At 35.5% G+C, this 13,058-nt stretch overlaps 1 pseudogene; it reads left to right on the forward strand.

Annotated features, from left to right (window-relative positions):
• Positions 1-9,204: 9,204 nt before the first annotated feature.
• On the forward strand, positions 9,205-12,820 carry LOC128227298 (uncharacterized; annotated as a pseudogene).
• The last annotated feature ends 238 nt before the right edge of the window (positions 12,821-13,058 follow it).

Raw genomic sequence — 13,058 nt, forward strand, 5'->3', positions numbered from 1 at the left:
TGGTATACCTCTTATAGAATATCAAAAGCCGGAGCGAGCGGACATTTATTGCTTAACAACACGGTGTCATGCAAAGTTACTGAACTACAAAAAAAATCAAGTGCCATAAGAAATAACTGAACTAATTAGAAATCATGTTTTATCAGAAATGACTGAACCAATAAGAAAACAAGTGTCATAAGAAATTTAATGAATCAATCAGAATTAGAATTAGTTTTGAATCTCATATGGTTGAACATGTATGAGTTTATCCTCTTTTTCAGTGTGTGTATACCACGTGATAAATACGTCATAAATGCTACATCGGAAGGCAATATGTGCTTCGCATGAAGACTTAAACAATGATAACATTTTCTTCACCATTTTAAATGAAACAAGTGCAGTCTATGCCGCTTAAAGAGCCCCACGTTTTATTACCAATGCTTGATTAGGTGATAAGTTTCCTCAAATACTTCGACCAACCAGTTTTCAAAATAATGTTTTGACAGTGCTCAATCAGGCGGCGTTTTTTTTTTAAAAGGTTTGTCGAAGTGTTTTATGAAACTAAATCAAAATTTGGTAAAATACCGAAGGCAGGGCTCTGTAAGTGGCGTAGAATGCGCTAGGTTTGATTTAAAATGGTGAACAAATAGTAAAGTTATCTTTGTTTAAAGTCTTCATTTGAAGCAAAATATTGCCTTTAGACGAAGCATTTATGACGTTATTTATCACGTGGTATACACACACTATATTTTATTAGTATTGAGGTTGTCGAAAACGACAATGTGGTAAAATACACATTGTTGACTTATTACATACTGACATCAGTCTCATTTACAAACACAAACATGAACGCATAATTTACATATAGTATGCATAAAGAAACAACATAAATTTACCGGTCATTTCGTGAATACCCCTCTCTTCTCTGGGGTTATAATTAACGGCTGAAGTTAAGAAGGCACCGTCTGCAACTAAGGCCATTTGCTCCGGAGTACAGTCAATGTCATTCTGTTTCACCAGCCAGAAACTACTGGAGAACCAGCCCGCAAACACCCACACGATCTTGGCGCCGTACAAACCTACCTTGTATGCCTTTAATGGGCAAATAATTAAATTAGTTTAATCGAAGGTTAACAATTTCGGTGAATGAGCTAGTCAAAAACAAGATGAAATTTTAATGCGGAATGAAATATTAAGATATTGGAGGAATTATAGCAGTTAAGTAACTTAATTACTTTTTCCGACTGCGTATTACTCTCAGAATTATAAACTTAATATAGAACGGATTATTTACTGTAAAAACTGATAATTTTACATACATTCATTGAACTTGTAAAATCATGCATGGAAGAAAATATTTAATAATACAATATTTTAGTAGTTATATTTTGCTGTGAAAAAGAAATGGCCAGAACGGACAATTCTTACAAATGGTTTTATGGTAACAATTGTTTCGAAGTTCTAAACGGTTTTTCATATGTCGGTGTATATTTTACGAATAGACTGTCTTTGTATAAGATGGCAGAGTCTGTTTTTCAAGGCGAAACGTGTTTTGAATAAAGTTGCTATTTCTTTTCAACACTAGTGCTATGTACCTTATTCAATGTATTATAAAGTATTTGATGCAAGAATAAGTCCTATTCTTTTATATGGGTCTGAGTTATGGGGACTCAAGAATATACAATGTATTGGAACTGTTCATGTTAATGCGTGTAAGAGATTTCTAAATGTGTCACCGAATGCTTGTGACGATGCAGTATTAGCTGATCTAGGAAGATTTCCTATGTATATAATGTATGCAAGGCGCTGTATGAAATATTGGATAAGAATTTTGAGTTTGAAGAATGATAGGTATGTTAAGAAATGTTATGATATGCTTTTAAGGCTTTGACTCTTGGGTGTCGAATGTAAAGAATAATTTGTATGTAAATGGTTTTGGATATGTGTGGGAGCGACAGAGTGTGGGTAATAAAAAACTTTTTTGTATAAATATGTTCAAAGGCTTAAGGATCAGTATGTACAAAATTGGAGGGAAAAAGTTTTCTCAAATAGAAAATTGTTTCATTATGCTAACTTTAAAAATAACTATGAAGTAGAAAAATATGTCTATGTTATAGATATTAAAAAAAATAGAAGCTGTTTTGCAAGATTTAGGAGTTCATGTCATAATCTCATGATAGAAAAAGGAAGGCATTATGGAATCGATAAGGAATATCGCTATTGTCTATATTATGAATGTATTGTAGAAAACTAATTTCATTTCCTACTTGTTTGTCCATTGTATTCACGTACACGCGTGAAGTACATACCAAGTTTGTATTACGACTATCCAACCTTACAAACATTCTACAATCTGTTATAAACAATACAGCTTAATTGTACACCATGCTTTTAATTTGCGAAATGAATATTTTACATATAATGGTATACGCACCTGATAATACTCGTACACTATCTATACAATTATTAAGTTAACTATAGCTAATACCTAAATTTATTACAACCTTGTTCTGCTAGATATGTGTATGTTTGTCTAATGTTGTCATGCTTAAGTTTGAATTTGAATGACCAGTTATACCTGTTGGAATGATATATGTATTTCTTGTAGAAATGATTGGGCCGGAGACCATATATCATAATAAATATATATCTATCTATCTACAACAAAAATCCTTTTCACGGTAATTGGCTGTACTTCACCTCGATTTAATAAATACATACAGTATGATTCATCGATTGTTATGCGAAATATTGTACGTATTACTGAGATGTTGAGATATTGATGGTGTTGTTTTTTTTCATATTGAAAGAAAGTGTTGAATTTGACAGACTTGCGTCCCGTGACTGCGGGCAATTCACATACTGAAGTATACAAACATAAGTATTTTCTAAACATTTTAAATGCATTGTACTTAAAATCACATCCTCTTTGGTAAAGTTACGAAAATTTAATAAATCAACGCATAGTTCTAGAAAGAAATCTAGTAAAACGGTGCAAATACACAATTATGAAAAACAGTTCATGTTATTCTAGATAAACCATCACGAAACGAAATACATAACCTGTAAGAAGGAAATGCAGCCAGTGTGGGTATCGGTTTATGACAGCAAAATGCAATTACTTTTATTTTCTCAGAAATTTCTTTTTTACGAATATCAATTTTACAACTTGATTTCAGACACGCCAATCACCCTTGAAGGTATTTACACCGTTTATTTCAAAAGCCTCCAACTTTTTATTAGACAGTATGGTAATTGCCCAATGATGCAACCTTGATGATGCAGTGGTGCAAACTTGGTGATGCAATGATGCCATCTTGATGATGCAGTGATGCCACCTTGGTGATGCAATGATGCCACCTTGATGATGCAGTGATGCCAACTTGGTGATGCAATGATGCCATCTTGATGATGCAATGATGCCACCTTTGTGATGCAATGATGCCACCTTGATGATGCAGTGATGCCACCTTGGTGATGCAGTGGTGCAAACTTGGTAATGCAATGATGCCATCTTGATGATGCAGTGATGCCACCTTGATGATGCAGTGATGCCACCTTGGTGATGCAATGATGCCACCTTGGTGATGCAGTGATGCCACCTTGGTGATGCAATGATGCCATCGTGATGATGCAGTGATGCCACCTTGATGATGCAGTGATGCCACCTTGATGATGCAGTGGTGCAAATTTGGTGATGCAATGATGAAATCTTGATGATGCAGTGATGCCACCTTGATGATGCAATGATGAAATCTTGGTGATGTAATGATGCCATCTTGATGATGCAGTGGTGCAAACTTGGTGATGCAATGATGAAATCTTGGTGATGCAATGATGAAATCTTGGTGATGCAATGATGCCATCTTGATGATGCAGTGGTGCCACCTTAATGATGCAATGATGAAATCTTGATGATGCAATGATGAATCCTTAATGATACAATGATGCAACCTTGATAACGCAGTGATGCAACCTTGAAAATGTAATATTTTTAAATCTGTACTCTGTAGTTCGACTGTTGTTACTAAAAAAATTATGTAGAAATGGTAAGACCTTTTTCAGGAACTGCTATTTACGACATAATTGTATTATATTCTTACGGCACACAGCACTGCTCTCGCTCTGTCCTCATACATCGCTGTCATGATAATCCTGGCATCACGTTTCTGTCAATATAAAGAGGATATCTATATAATGTAGAATGCTACAATATATGTTTGTATTCCAAACAGCAGTATATAATAGAAAGCGTACAGTTTCATTTTCGTTTGTTAAAAATAATAGGTTTTGATTAGCTGTTGTTCGGCAATCGTCCTTACTTTCTAACGATTTTTATCATTCAATGTTCGTACATTTACTTTCATGTCGGTGTTATCCATATAATTGATTTACCTGACCTATTTTCGTTACACTGTATTTACTTTTTAAACCAGGATAAGAGTACTTCTGCTAAAAATATATATCCATGTGAAATAGTGTTTATTGTTTCTTTGACACGATTACCTGCCAAACCAAACCTGCTTCAAAATTTGTGAAAAGCGTCATTATAGACGTTTTTGTATTGATACCTATTTGTTCCATCCGGTGTCCACTTGATTTTCGACTGCGTTTCTTGACTTAATTTAAGTTATTAAACAATGATTAATTTGTGAAAGATATAAGAAACTTAAACACAACAATCAGTAATATCTTGTTTTTACTAGAAAATACAATTATAACTGACCTAAGGTTATCTTCCCTAGAACTGTTTAACGTTGCCAAAAATGTACAATGGTAACTATTTGTTACTGATCTTCTTTACTCTAGACCTGTTTAATGCAATCGAGAAAGACGAATGGCTACTCATTATTACTGACCTTCAGGTTCTCGACCCTAGACTTGGGATCGTGCACAAAAATCTCCTGGGTAATTATGGTGGCATTCAGGTCCGAAGCTCTATGAAAGAAGTCGTCCGTGACCTAGGTCAAAGGAAAAAAGACCGTTAAAGTTGGTAGACGAGATCCTTTTAAGGAGTATGCAGTAAATGCATCCTTTTTCCACCAAGCAATATTAACGCGCAGTTGTTCCTAGTTATTTTTGGTTGTGAAGCATTTTCGCGCAGCATTTTTAAAACACAGGGGCACTCATCCAAACCCAGTCCGTCATTGAAGTACAGATAAGTACCGTCTAGTGTGGACGATTAACTCTTTCGTGTTCTCATCATGAGAAAATGTTACTTTTTATTAAAGTATCTACTAGGTGTTATTTCTTTTCATAACACTATGTCTACTATTGAACTTCTTATTTTGAACTTGAACCTAAAATATATAATCATAATCATAATTTTCAACAAGGCAGTCCAAAGGACGGCTATTTCCCCCGCCGTTGTTTTTTAGTATATTTTGTTTTTCTCACAACCTGACTGGTACGTTGAATCTGATAAAAATCGTACACAACCACTGGTCAAGAGTGGGAATATACGAAATACAAGTTGTTTGATCGGTAACCTAAATATTCTTGGATATACGAATGAACATATTATAAAAGGATATTTGTTAGTTATTCATATTGTGTGTAGTGTAGGTAAGATCAATGTCAAGGTTATTTTGGCTAAAAAAAGAAGGAAAATGAGACCTTGATTTATAACATCGATGAAATATCAATCTGTGCAACTTGTTTAACACTTTCAATTAACATTTATATCTTATCCTCTATTTAGCATTGTCATAATATGGACCCGAAACTTCATGATGGATAACTGGCACAAATTACAATTGGTTCAAGTTCTTGGATCAAATTCAGTGATTGTTGCTAAAAGTACATAAATGTATAAAGTCAAAAAATCCAGTAAGAATTGATATGTCTACACTGCTAAATTATGTTGTGATATTGCAAATATTGGAACTATTATTGACCAATTACAATAATTCAGTGTGGTAGCACAATCCATGTCAAAAAGTGGTCTGTATAAGCCAAGAGCATCACTCCAGAGTTTGCCTTGAAGTTTGTATATACATGGTCGATCATTCCTGCCTGGACGTGAGTGGACTGATTATGTTGACACAACAAAAGGTTCCAAATAGTGGGTCACTCAATGAAGACAACATTGGTACCAAGTTATATGGTTATCCATCAATGCATAAGTAAGTTATAGCGCGGACACGAGCATGTGTACTATGACCTATAAATGTCAGTTGTGACCTTGACCATCGAGGTATGGACCTGGGTCAAGGCCACTGCACTTCGTCTCAATGAGGACAACATTTGTACCAAGTTATATGGTAATCAATCAATGCATAATAAGTTTTAGCGCGGACATGGGCATGTGTACTCTGACCTTAAAATGTCTCGTGTGACCTTGACCTTTGAGGTATGTACCCGGGTCAAGGTCACTGCACATCGTCTCAATGGGAACAACATTTGAACCAAGTAATATGGTAATCCATCAATGCATACTTAACTTATAGCGCGGACACGAGCATGTGTACTCTGACCTTTAAATGTCTCGGGTGCCCTTGACTTTTGAAGTATGGACCCGGTCATGTCACTGCACGTTATCTCAATGAGGACGACATTTGTACCAACTTATATGGTAATCCATCAATGCATAAGTAAGTTTTAGCGCGGACATGGGCATGGGTAATCTGACCTTTAAATGTCTCGTGTGACCTTGACCTTTGAGGCATGGACAAGGGTAAATGTCACTGCATATCGTCCCCATGGGGACAGCATTTGTAACAAGTAATATGATAATCCATCAATTCATAATTAAGTTATTGCGTGGACACGAGCATGTGTACTCTGACCTTTAAATTTATCGGGTGACCTTGACCTTTAAGGTACCCGGGTCAAGGTCACTGCACATCGTCTCAATAAAGACGACATTTGTACCAAGTTATATGGTAATCCATTTATGCATAAGTAAGTTATAGCGCGGACACGAGCATGTGTACTATGACCTTTAAATGTCTCATGCGTCCTTGACCTTCTAGGATTGGACTCGCGTCTAGATCACTGCACATCGTCTCAATGGGGACAAAATTTGTACCAAGTATTATGGTAGACCATCAATGCATTAGTAAGTTAGGACAAAGTGCATTCATATAACCCCCTCCCCACTCCGTGGCGGGGGATTAACAAAAGGATAGTTTCATAAGTACATAGAAATAATTGTTGTTGTTTCTTGCTAAGCATACCTATTATTTCGAAATAAGACAGTGAATGGTTGGAGCAAAGGCCTCAATTCTAGCCAGAGTGAATGCTCTAACCGCTTCATCCTAAAACTATCAAAACACTTAATGCAATCTGGCAGTTGTTGTCTGAAATTTTCTAAATCAGACTCTAGCTGCGATTGCATGAGAGTAAGATGGTTTAATTGCATGATTATTACGGCCTTCGAAACATCGATGATACTCGTTATTGCCAAATCATTATGCTCTTTATAGCGAATAAGTGGTATGTAACTCGGTTTATATCGGCTTTATGACAGTATAACCGGCCTTTTTGTATTTAAGTCTAGACGGAAGTTGAGCATTATTCCTAGAAAGTATACATTTAAAAAGACTTGTTCATAGTTTGTAAAATGTACTTTTTACGGTTAGTTTTATGATTACGAAATAAAGTGTTGGAACTCATTAGGCGTGTTAAAAATAAGTAGGTGATGGGTGGTACTTTCAAAAATGTTGGTATATGCTCAAATATTGTCTTGTATTGTCCCGATTTCGGAAAGCGTTAGTAACACGATTTATCAAAAAGGCTGTAACTTGATTGTTTGATTGACATTATGTCACGCGAGACTACCAATACATTCAAATCAGGTTAAAATATCCGTTATCTTGTGTATGAGTTATTGTGGGCATGTGGATATGTTGTCAGTTTTCCAAAACAGATCTTGACTATCGTTCCCACTACAACCAGGTTTCTTTTATATTTTTATTTTTATTTTTTTTGACATCCAATGTCTTCATTTCCAAGATGTCTGGAAAGTGCTCAAACGAATGATGCTATAACTTGTTGTCCATCCCATTTGTTCTTTTGTGTGATTGCTTATTTGTATGTTTAATTTGATGTTTACACAAGAGATCAATCATATAATAAAACTTGAATTAGCACAATGTCCGCATTACCACAGCGAGTCTTTCCATTGATTGATAGGAAGTGACAATACAAATTGGAGTCAGTTTAAATGATAATGTATGCCATATATTATAGACACGGTACATACCACGGAGAAGAACTCAAGCGCTTGATGGATTGTGGCGACCTTCTTCCAATTAAATTCCCGCATCAGTTGGATCCTTGCCTCGTTCACCATCTGATCCGGGGTCGCTATCCGAAAGAACTTGGGGAACCGTTTCCGGTCCGATAGGATGGGCGAGGAGGAGCCGTATGATAACTAAAATGGAAAGGTTTGAAGGGCGGTTGTTCATTAAGTTTTGTAACCCTAGTTAACTGTTTTACTGACCGTTTCAAGGCGGTAACCCCTACATTTGGTTATATGTTTACGATCTGATTTGATGTTTGTATTTGGCATATATTGTATGTTTGTGTTTCTCGTTTAGTGGTGGTAAGGTTATGGCTCTGTGCCTTAATCACAATGTTTGGCTACTGAGCTTTCTTCATTTGTTTGCACTGTATTATTGATGAAAAATCTTCGCATCTGTCTTAAATGCGCTCACAAAGTCATAAAAGCTATTTGAAATATGTCCATACTTGCAAAATGGAAGTTACAGATTTACAACACATTTTTACAAGCTCTTTCCACCTCAGACTTTGGAAACTAAAAAGGTATACTTTTAGACGCGAGTGCTAATGCACCAGTCAATTGTAACCACGGCCCCTCCAGGTCCGGAGAATAGCGGGGACTTTGACTTTCGGTCCAGCCAAGCCCGGGGACGAATTGATAGTAAAATCCCCGCCAAATGCCCCCACACCCCAGGGACCCTAAGTAAGGCACATTCCCCGCTATATTTGGCGCGAATACGAAACCACCGCATTCACCCGGCACTGCGGGGCCACCAGGAAGGTAAAAACTCGGCCCATTTTCCCGGCTATCCCCGGTATACCCCCGGACCTTGGGGGCCGTGGTAACAATTGACTGGTGCATAGGTGACACTATAATGTCAACTAATCAAAATCGTTCTGTCAGTGTGTGGAAGTATGAAATTGCCAATGATGAGTATGTGAGAATTTAACAGGGTCACCTCACGTGAAGTATAATAATTTCAAATGATGAATACTATGCACTCAGGTCAGCTTCAAAACATAACATAGTTTGAAATAAATACCTGGTAAATTATAAGTTGGAAAAGCTATGTTCATATTACAATTGTGAAGGTTTTATATTGTAATATTTATAGGGATAATAACAGACCATGCGTTAATATCCTTCAAAATGAAGTCTTCCTGGTGAATTAAACTAAGCACTGTAATTTGCAAAACCTAATAAACATTTTTTTTTATTTATTTGAAACAGTACCTGTGATTTTTTGTATAAACATTGTATCGGTGAGCGCATTGAAATGATTATTTATGTCTGTTTTAAATAGGTTATACTTTTTAATATATAGAGAAATGAAAAAGTTCATGTTTGGTTTATAATAAAGCATGTGTATAGTATTGTGAAGATCTATTTGTTCTTATGATTCCTTGAATACATGCTTGGAGTATTCATAATTTATTGCAAAAACTGAATATTTTTCTTTTCAGAAGCCAACATTGAAAATATGAATTTGTATAGTCAACACTCCAATATTTTTGTATCAATATGTTGAATTATTATTATTATTATTATTATTATTATTATTATTATTATTATTATTATTATTATTATTATTATTATTATTATTATTTATTGATTTATTTTTATTTATTTTTATTAAGTAGTGTTATTATTAATATAAGGCGTTAGCAGTGGCTTTAATTTCTCCTTCACCAGTCTCATTTATCAGAGGATTGAAAATGATTAATTCAATCTGTTATATGTATAGCACCATCGCTCTGATGTACGAGTAGCAGAATGTGTACATTGACCTGACGAAAGTTAATAAATGTGAATGAACTGATTCAGAGAGTAAGTTATATAAGGCCTTCACTGAGTAAAGTTCCAGATGGAGTAAGATATATAAGGCCTTCACTGAGTAAAGTTCCAGATGGAGTAAGTTATATAAAGCTTTCACTGAGTAAAGTTCCAGATGGAGTAAATTATATAAGGCCTTCACTGAGTAAAGTTCCAGATGGAGTAAGTTATATAAGGCCTTCACTGAGTAAAGTTCCAGAAGGAGTAAGTTATATAAAGCTTTCACTGAGTAAAGTTCCAGATGGAGTAAGTTATATAAGGCTTTCACTGAGTAAAGTTCCAGATGGAGTAAATTATATAAGGCCTTAACTGAGTAAAGTTCCAGATGGAGTAAGTTATATAAGGCCTTCACTGAGTAAAGTTCCAGAAGGAGTGAGTTATATAAGGCTTTAACTGAGTAAAGTTCCAGATGGAGTAAGATATATAAGGCTTTCACTGAGTAAAGTTCCAGATGGAGTAAGTTATATAAGGCCTTCACTGAGTAAAGTTCCAGATGGAGAAAGTTATATAAGGCCTTCACTGAGTAAAGTTCCAGATGGAGTAAGTTATATAAGGCCTTAACTGAGTAAAGTTCCAGATGGAGTAAGTTATATAAGGCTTTCACTGAGTATAGTTCCAGATGGAGTAAGTTATATAAGGCTTTCACTGAGTAAAGTTCCAGATGGAGTAAGTTATATAAAGCTTTCACTGAGTAAAGTTCCAGATGGAGTAAGTTATATAAGGCCTTAACTGAGTAAAGTTCCAGATGGAGTAAGTTATATAAAGCTTTCACTGAGTAAAGTTCCAGATGGAGTAAATTATATAAAGCCTTAACTGAGTATAGTTCCAGATGGAGTAAGTTATATAAGGCTTTCACTGAGTATAGTTCCAGATGGAGTAAGTTATATAAAGCTTTCACTGAGTAAAGTTCCAGATGGAGTAAGTTATATAAGGCCTTAACTGAGTAAAGTTCCAGATGGAGTAAGTTATATAAAGCTTTCACTGAGTAAAGTTCCAGATGGAGTAAATTATATAAAGCCTTAACTGAGTAAAGTTCCAGATGGAGTAAGTTATATAAGGCTTTCACTGAGTAAAGTTCCAGATGGAGTAAATTATATAAGGCCTTAACTGAGTAAAGTTCCAGATGGAGTAAGTTATATAAGGCCTTCACTGAGTAAAGTTCCAGATGGAGTAAGTTATATAAAGCTTTCACTGAGTAAAGTTCCAGATGGAGTAAGTTATATAAAGCCTTAACTGAGTATAGTTCCAGATGGAGTAAGTTATATAAGGCTTTCACTGAGTAAAGTTCCAGATGGAGTAAGTTATATAAGGCCTTAACTGAGTAAAGTTCCAGATGGAGTAAGTTATATAAGGCCTTCACTGAGTAAAGTTCCAGAAGGAGTGAGTTATATAAGGCTTTCACTGAGTAAAGTTCCAGATGGAGTAAGTTATATAAGGCCTTAACTGAGTAAAGTTCCAGATGGAGTAAGTTATATAAGGCCTTAACTGAGTAAAGTTCCAGATGGAGTAAGTTATATAAGGCTTTCACTGAGTAAAGTTCCAGATGGAGTAAGTTATATAAGGCTTTCACTGAGTAAAGTTTCAGATGGAGTAAGTTATATAAGGCTTTCACTGAGTAAAGTTCCAGATGGAGTAAGTTATATAAGGCTTTCACTGAGTAAAGTTCCAGATGGAGTAAGTTATATAAGGTTTTCACTGAGTAAAGTTCCAGATGGAGTAAGTTATATAAGGCTTTCACTGAGTAAAGTTCCAGATGGAGTAAGTTATATAAGGCCTTAACTGAGTAAAGTTCCAGATGGAGTAAGTTATATAAGGCCTTCACTGAGTAAAGTTCCAGAAGGAGTGAGTTATATAAGGCTTTCACTGAGTAAAGTTCCAGATGGAGTAAGTTATATAAGGCTTTCACTGAGTAAAGTTCCAGATGGAGTAAGTTATATAAGGCCTTAACTGAGTAAAGTTCTTGATGGAGTAAGTTATATAAGGCCTTAACTGAGTAAAGTTCCAGATGGAGTAAGTTATATAAGGCTTTCACTGAGTAAAGTTCCAGATGGAGTAAGTTATATAAGGCTTTCACTGAGTAAAGTTCCAGATGGAGTAAGTTATATAAGGCTTTCACTGAGTAAAGTTCCAGATGGAGTAAGTTATATAAGGCCTTAACTGAGTAAAGTTCCAGATGGAGTAAGTTATATAAGGCCTTCACTGAGTAAAATTCCAAATGGAGTAAGTTATATAATGCTTTCACTGAGTAAAGTTCCAGTTGGAGTAAGTTATATAAAGCCTAAACTGAGTAAAGTTCCAGATGGAGTAAGTTATATAAGGCTTTCACTGAGTATAGTTCCAGATAGAGTAAGTTATATAAGGCTTTCACTGAGTAAAGTTCCAGATGGAGTAAGTTATATAAGGCTTTCACCGAGTATAGTTCCAGATGGAGTAAGTTATATAAGGCTTTCACTGAGTATAGTTTCAGATGGAGTAAGTTATATAAGGCCTTCACTGAGTATAGTTCCGGATGGAGTAAGTTATATAAGGCTTTCACTGAGTATAGTTCCAGATGGAGTAAGTTATATAAGGCTTTCACTGGGTAAAGTTCCAGATGGAGTAAGTTATATAAGGCTTTCACTGAGTAAAGTTCCAGATTGAGTAAGTTATATAAGGCTTTCCGTGAGTAAAGTTGCAGATGGAGTAAGTTATATTAGGCCTTTACTGAGTATAGTTCCAGATGGAGTAAGTTATATAAGGCTTTCACTGAGTAAAGTTCCAGATGGAGTAAGTTATATAAGGCCTTCACTGAGTAAAGTTCCAGATGGAGTAAGTTATATAAGGCCTTCACTGAGTAAAGTTCTAGATGGAGTAAGTTATATAAGGCATTCAATGAGTAAAATTCCAGATGGAGTAAGTTATATAAGGCTTTCACTGATGAAGGTTCCAGAAGAAATAGCAAAACATGGCCGAACCTAGGAAAGGTTCCAGAAAGGTTTAATTTTATAAGCCTATATCTTAGTACGTACCAGCTGGG

This window comes from Mya arenaria, chromosome 1 (assembly GCF_026914265.1).
Source record: "Mya arenaria isolate MELC-2E11 chromosome 1, ASM2691426v1".
Lineage (NCBI taxonomy): Eukaryota > Metazoa > Mollusca > Bivalvia > Myida > Myidae > Mya > Mya arenaria.